This window comes from Pyrus communis, chromosome 11, assembly GCF_963583255.1.
Source record: "Pyrus communis chromosome 11, drPyrComm1.1, whole genome shotgun sequence".
Classification (NCBI taxonomy): domain Eukaryota; kingdom Viridiplantae; phylum Streptophyta; class Magnoliopsida; order Rosales; family Rosaceae; genus Pyrus; species Pyrus communis.
Window position 1 is genome coordinate 5,961,120 of NC_084813.1, and position 7,710 is coordinate 5,968,829.

Here is a 7,710-nt window from a genome sequence, read left to right on the forward strand (position 1 = left end):
GTCTCCAAGGTTAGTAATAGTGTCATCAACAAGATTCGTTTCTCTACCAATATGTTTTCAAATTAATAATAGTTTCATGCAAGTCTTTCTCTTTTATTAAATCAAGTAAAATCCAAGAGCACCATCAATTACAAGTTTAGCATCTCCGTTACTCCACACAAAAATGTCCATGAGTGCCTTTGGATCTTACCTTATTTCTTGTTCTCTTAATAAGACTTGTTAGTATTTTTTGCATGCACTGGTGTCGATGGTTATGCTTTGACATACTATTTGATTCGAGAGACTAAAAATATGTTGTCGCCTCATAGGGTACTGGGGCTGCGGAATAAGGATGTCTTCTATCATCATTATGTAGGGAGATACCTGTTATATTTAAAGAAAGAAAAATAAAATACTAAATAAAACCTGTTAAAAAAATTTAAAAAAAAATTAAAGACTGGGACAACAAGGTGCAAAAACACTAGCTAGGAGCTGGATGGGGTTTTTTGCATTTGAAAGACCATAAAATGTTCCATATTACCTTCTTTTTTTTAACAAACGATATTATTTACACTAAGAGAATGAAAGTAGACTAAGCTACACAATGAGCTAGCAATAATCTGGTTCAAATTCTCCTTTTACGAGAATTGAACCTAAAACCTCTCACTTACAAGTGAAGAAAAATATTACTAGACCGTAATACTAAGATCATCTCCAACTGACCAGGCCAAAGGGCCATAGAGCTAAAAATAGCTCGAAATGACACAAAAACTGTCTCTAACCAACGGCTAGGCCAAAGAGCTTGTGGGCCCCATTGGGCCAAAACCACCAAATTAGGCCATCTCCAACCGAAGGGTCCAAAGGACCGAAAATAGTCCAAAAATCGTCTCCAACCGAGGGCTCGTGGGCCCCGTGGGCCCCACATAATCTGAAAGGGCCAGAGGGCTGGCCCCTTCCAACCTGGCCAGAATTTTGCTTAAAACTGTCGGATATAACCGACAGGAATAATTTTGTTTATCGCAATAGTGTCGGTTATAACTGACACAAATAGTAATGGCTACACAGGAATAATTTTGATTAATTGCAATCATGTCGGTTATAACCAACACGAATAGTATGAAAAATTTGAATACAACGGCTAGTTGAGTCAACTAGCCGTTGTATTCAATATTTTTTTTTTATGAATTTAAAGTTTTTTTTTCTATAACTTCTATTTTACAAAATTTGTTTCATATTTTTTTTAAATTCTATTTTTTTCCTATAACTTCTATTTTACAAAATTTGGTTCATATTTTTTTTTAAATTCTATTTTTTTCCTATACCCTCTATTTTACAAAATTTGGTTCATATTTTTTTTAAATTCAATTTTTTTCCTATAACTTCTATTTTACAAAATTTGGTTCAAATCCAACGGCTTACTGACGTCAGCTACCAACGGCTAGCTAATATCACTTAGCCATTGGATTTGAATTTAAGTTGTAGCTTTTAAATAATAAATTATGTTTGGCACTTTGGCCATCGGTTAGAGACGGTTTTTTGTGACAGTGCTAAAACAAGCCCTATGGCCATTTGACTCTCGGTTGGAGATGGAGACAAATATGACCTTGTACTGTTCATTAAGATATTAATATCTTGGAGGGCCAGAAGGTTAAAACAAGCCATTTGGCCAGCCCTCGGTTAGAGATGACCTTAGGCCAGCGGGCTGACCATTTCCAGCTAGCCAACTAGCTCGATGAGCCCAACTCATTTCTCACATACTTTTCACCATTCCACTACTATCTTACCTCATTTTATTTCAATTCTTCACATTCTATTATCTTCCAATAATCTTTTCTTAATTTTTTTTCAATAATTTTCAAATGGCCACCTCTTTCAATAATCTTCCAATATGTCCAAAAATCTTATTTTAATATGTAGTTTAATTTAATTAACTATATTAATTTAATTAAAATAATAAATTATGTTTGGCATATGGTCTTTTGGCTCCCTCGATTGAAGATGATATAAAATAAGGAGTTTTAACGAAAAGGTCACGGTACTGTTCACTTTAACGAAAAACTATATTTTTACACTAAAAAATCAATCATAGTACTGTTTACTTTACTATTTATTTTGTCCTTATCCTTAAAACTCAAAGTTTTCAAACTATTTTCATTAGTTTTCTTTATAAAATATGGATTGATACTATTTATTAAAATATAATTTGTTACAGGATTAGATGGCTAAACATAATCATTTGACCCTTATTCGATTGGAGAAGGTCAAAGTGCCTCATATTATCATATTTGATAAAAAAATAAAACATAAAATCCCCCTTATCTCCTTTTATTTTACCTTCCCCACATGGCCACGGGCCCACGAGAAGGTCGGAATCATTTCACTGTCAAAAGGCACCAAATTTAAAAAGCCATAATAAAATAAAGCTGTACCATAGTCAATATATCGCGATAAATTCATTAGACTTATAGATCGTCAAAATAAGGAAGGGTTTTATACTTTTATTCTCGAGGGGAAGTTGCAATTGCTTAAAACCAAATCAATGATGGAGAAGTCCTTGTAAATTAACTATAGGATGCAATGTACCGATTCAATAGAAAAAGACAGGTGTTTCCCCCACTCAATTGAAAAAGATTGATGTCATTTAGTAGTACGGTGTAATAGGCTCTTAGGTTCGATTTTCATTAAAAACGAATTTGAATCATATTATTAATAGTCCATTATAAAACTTAACTCATTTTCACATCCCTTAATGTAGATACTATCATTTGCTCAAAAAGACTAATGTAACCTCACTCAATTTTCGACCACAACAGGATTAAGGGCAATAAATTAATATACCATTAAAACAACAAAAGAGTGTGTGTGAATACATCATCTTTGATGTGACGGCTGATTGTTGGATTTAATTCTAAATCCTTAAAATTAGAATTTAACTATTAACCATCACATCATGTAATTTAAAAAATATAACTTAAAAACAAAATCCCTCGTAGCATTTTTCTTGAAAAAATAGTAAGCCTTTGCTAGAAAATGGGTTTCACAATCTTCAACGAACCTCTTTCTTTTTCTAAGTTTCAAAATGGGCCCCACAAAAAACAACTTATATGACCAAAATAAATCATAATGTTACGTTTCATGCCAATAAAAACCGATATAAATACAACATCACACATACGTTTATTTTGTTAGAATAAAATGTCACTGTAGCATTGCACCTTTCGTTTCAATCCTTGATTGCATTTGCGCGTACGTCTCTGTGGTCCAACTTTGGAAGACAAGCTGTCAAATCTAACCGGAGATTATGGATGGATGGCTCTGTCTTGACTATTATTGTTATTTAGCAGGTGACATTTTTACCAAAGAAGTAAAAAGATGTTGAATATTTGCATAACAATGTGTGTTCGAATCTGGTTAGTAATTAATTTAATATCTAATATAACAAAATTTATAAAAAAAATTAATGTTATTTACATTGATTCCAAGGACTGTAAAAATATTTAACTTATTTAAATATTAGGAATGAGGAAAGTAAAGTAAATATGAATAACTGATCAAGTAAATGTGTGGCAAATCAGGCATCGGAAAGTTTTTCTTTCTTTTCTTTGACACTTATTTCTAGTAAGTAAATATGTTATAAAAACATTTACAAGAAAGATATATCAACGACACACAATTTCAAGTATATAATGATTAGAAAAAATATATATAATGAATTGCAGATCAACGAGACAAGATTATTTTCTTCGTGGATTTGGATCCTATCTGGATTCAAAGGGTGGGGATTCTAAGGATACTCGTATCTTAGTCATTCATCATACATCGTGCGCTTATAAATCATTTAAATTTTTTTATTTAAAATTAAACGCATATAGTACCTAATGAAAACTGACCGCACAATGTACGATAAACGGCTAAAATGTGAGGATCCTAGGATCCCCACAAAGATGATCTAAAAAGGATTCTCATCCTTTCTTGATAATCTAAAAATAGGAATGCATACAAAATTAGTTCATGCATTATGTTACTGACATGCCATAATTAGGTATTTAATTCATCATTAGTATTTAACTCATTATTTATGTATATGATTCAAACCTAAGACTTTTTGTTTACATTTTGAAACGATATCACTAGACCACGTTACTATAATCGATAACTTGCAACCACATACCTCAGTTCAGGAAGAAGCAATGGAGGACAATATCATTTTTTGAAGCATGTTCCACATCAGAAACCTCATGTAGTCAAATCTACCTTATATTAGCAGTGAAATCATTCAATATAAGGCAGATTTACTCATATTTGTGAGTGTATTCTTGAGCATTATTTATTAGTTTCTCACAAGTGCATGTAGAATTACTTTCATCCCGCTGTATTTTGTGACTAAATGTAAAAGAAGAAAAATATGATGTCACTAATCATATGTTATTGTACAATTTTACGTTGACATAAGGAGCTATGCTTAATCAAGGAGAAGATCAAGCAACATTTTGTTTTTGGTAAGACAAAGCAACATGTTGGTTTTGACATAAAAGGTAAGAGATGGTATATGAGAGTCTAAAATGTAAGAAACGGTACATGCTAAGAAAAAGCCTTAGTGAGTCAAGAGGACAAAGACAAGCCGAAAGAGAACTTCTTAGTACTATTCGCCTTACGTCTTTGTTATGATTAAAATTATTAGTAGTTGTTATTGGTACTCCAAACGTGTAAAAGTATATAGAAGAAAATTCTTTGTTACACTATTACGGCGGCTCACATTTCACCAACTGGAGACATTTAATTTAGGCTGAAAAAGATTGAGAGTTGTTGGCAAACTTTACAATTGGATCATCTTCTTCTATCTTCTTGATTCTTTTAACAATCCTGTATTGCTCGATGATAAAAAAATCATCCATTTTCTTGACCACCTTTTAAAGATTCTGCACAAATATTTCTTTATTATATAAAGTAAAGTGAAATAAAACCCACAAATTGATATAAGATTCTTCGTGTTAACCAAAATGTTTTGAGTGCTTTTTTTTTGTTGGCAACATGAAAACAGTACTCTTCAAATGTGCATTTTCTCTACAATTTGGTGATTGATCTTGGACGATGATTAGACGAATATGTTAGAAGGATCATTTTTATATTATATTACTGCTTTATTTGATATAATAAGTAATGCGTATATATCACGTGAAATAATAAATTTATTTCGTTCGATATTTTGATATGTTATCTCTTGTCATATCAACCATGACCCCCTACTTAATCTCCCTATCCAACAAAAGGAGAGGGAAAATGTCATGTTTCCAATTGTATGGATAGAACCGATCCACGTAAGCCTATATGTCCATTAAGCCTACGTTCTGTTTTTAGGTCCGGATAAGCCAACGTGTTTGTCGGGAATCCGGATCCTCGCTAGATTTTTTTTATGAGGATATTTGGAATTCGTAAATTATGTTCATTTATCATATATTATGCAGTTAAAAGTTATTTTAAATATTTTTATTTAAAATTAAATACTAACAGTACTTGATAAAAATTGATCGCACAATGTATGATAAACAGACATGATTTACAGATTCTCAAAATTCTCATCAAAAGGATCCGAAGAGGATCCTGTTGGGTTTGTCGGAATAGGATCCTATCTGGATCCGTGAGAATCCCGCTCATCACTTTATAGTAATAGTTCATTCATCATCATGCAGCTAAAAATTATTTTATATTATTTATTTAAAATTAAACATAAATAATACTTAATGAAAATTAATTGGTCCAGCTAAAATGATTTCAAAATTTTCTTTATAAGGATTTGAAAAGAATCCTCCTCTCGTTTGTCAACCAACAACCAAAAGACAAAATAATAATAAATATAAAAAGATAAAAGACGAAAGGAAACCGACAGGCCCTACAATGGGCGTGTTTTCACGCTCCATGCTGAGCGTGGAGTTACAGGTTATCGTGGGGTATGGATGTCACGCTCAGACTATTAAATCTTGCTTGTTCGTTTGTGTCAACAACAACTACAAGTCTACAAGTCACGGTACGGAAGATCAGTAATTATAACGAAATCTCGTGGGCATTTCTGGTTCTGAATTGTTCAGACACGCGAGTGTTGGGGAAGTTTTGTAGGAGAAATGGATCCGGATTCCTTCTAACAAATTCATCAAATCATCTAATTCAGATCATTAAAATTTGATATAACGGCTAAAGTTATTATAACTTTTAAAAAAATTCATGTTTGTAATAGTTGGATAAAATTTTAAAAATCCGAATTGATTCATTGAGCAGATTTGATGAAAGGGATATAGAGAGGATCTCTTTCCTTTTGTAGGAAGTGGTTTCCTAGCTATGGCATGGCTATAGCGTTTTTCAATGGTATATAGGCAGTAAAATATGCAGAATTATATCATAAAGACTAACGTGACATGTTGTATACTCAATTATCGTATAGAAAAAGTTTGTCACTCTAATAAACTAGTCAAACTAATTAATTAATTTTATATTTTATTATTTTATTTTATCTATAACGTTTACTTTTTATTTTTTTAATTTTGTCAATCAAAAGATTTGTTACATTTACTTTTATTTTTTAGTTTTGTCATTTTTTTCCATTTGATATATTTTAGAGATGTGGAGCCCAATTTGCCTACTCGTAATGTAGTAGGCAATATTGACTTCTTTAGAGAAGTAGGCAAAATTTGAGTACTCTAGTTCTTATACTATCGGAGTTGGTTTTGGTCGACATGGCTCATCAAAATGAATTTTCCTACTTCATTGTCTACATCATTGAAGATGCTCCTTGTTCAAAGCACAACACGAACATGGCATTTTTCGAACCGGACGCGAGGACCGGCTTGAGTTCCACACCAAATCAAGATCGGGCTGTCCACTCCATGTACCACCAACAGGGTCTTAAAGGGTCAAAGGGGGCTTCTCCTGCTCCAATTACAAGTTTTTTTGCTAATGCGTTTTAACTATTTAATATGTTAGTGTGGTTGTTTTGAGATTTGTTAAAGCATATTTTTGTTACACGGGAGTCATTCTTTCCACAATACATGCACAATTATAGTTAAAAGAAAAAGTAAATGTAACTTCTTCTTTTTTATCACGTGACAACGTTGAATTACATAGGGAGCTCATGAGTTCAAATCTAATCTATTATTAGATGTCATGTACACAAATCTCAAAAACAATAGCTTATAAAACTAAAATTCCAACAAGAAAATAGGGATATGATATCCATACTTTTTTTTTCTCCTACTTTTTGTTAATTTATATCTTTTAATCTCCTTTAAATCATTTGATTCAACTGACAAAAATTAAGAATACGTGTGGGAATAAAAAACAAATGTGTGAATAATACACTCCAAAAAATATTGTTTAACTGAGGGGTCAAATCCACAGTGAAACGTCACGTAGCAGAACATTAAGACAAGATGAAACCTCACCGGTACGTCAGTCTGACATGAATCGGCATTGAGACTGCCTGCTGCCAAATTTGACAGCAAACAAAGTTGTTGACATTTATTATTATTTTTTTTGTTATTTATTGTGTAGGTCCAAGTAAGGGATCAAGTATTGGTGAAATTTTTAGTTGTGACAGAAACACAAGTGGTACATTACGTATTTTAATAAGAATGGTGGGAAATTTTATTTTTTAAGTTATTAACTTTTTAAACATACATATCACACAATTTGTATAATAACTCATGATATACCATCCTATGTACTGATCACACTGAAAAA